The sequence below is a fragment of the Nannospalax galili genome, unplaced genomic scaffold, assembly GCF_000622305.1.
Source record: "Nannospalax galili isolate Female #2095 unplaced genomic scaffold, S.galili_v1.0 scaffold814, whole genome shotgun sequence".
Lineage (NCBI taxonomy): Eukaryota > Metazoa > Chordata > Mammalia > Rodentia > Spalacidae > Nannospalax > Nannospalax galili.
The window spans coordinates 127,492-127,815 of NW_008334397.1; the positions used below are offsets into that span (position 1 = coordinate 127,492).

General features: G+C 29.3%; 1 protein-coding gene across 2 annotated transcripts in view; it reads left to right on the forward strand.

The window, feature by feature from the left end:
* Tbx18 (T-box transcription factor 18) overlaps positions 1–324 on the forward strand; it is a 25,491-nt gene that overhangs the window by 4,413 nt on the left and 20,754 nt on the right. The gene's annotated exons all lie outside the window — the stretch shown is intronic.

Genomic DNA, 324 nt, shown 5'->3' on the forward strand with positions numbered 1-324 from the left:
TTGTTGAGACAAAGCACGTCACTGGCGAAAGATACTCTAAGGGTGCTTCTTGTTCATTTACAAAGAAATGTGTATGTTATACAGGTACCGCTCACACTATTTGCAAATTATTACTAAAAATTGTAAGTAACGTTTTAACACATGAACAGGAGGACATGTATTTAAATATCTCATTTTATACTATAGTCATCAATACATTACTTTCTAGTTTTTAAGCTAACATTAACACATGATGATTGGAATATGTGGCTAAATTTTAAGATCTTATTAGTCAATTAAATCTTGTTACTTATTACTCATTTAAATGTTTATTCTTAGTGAGTC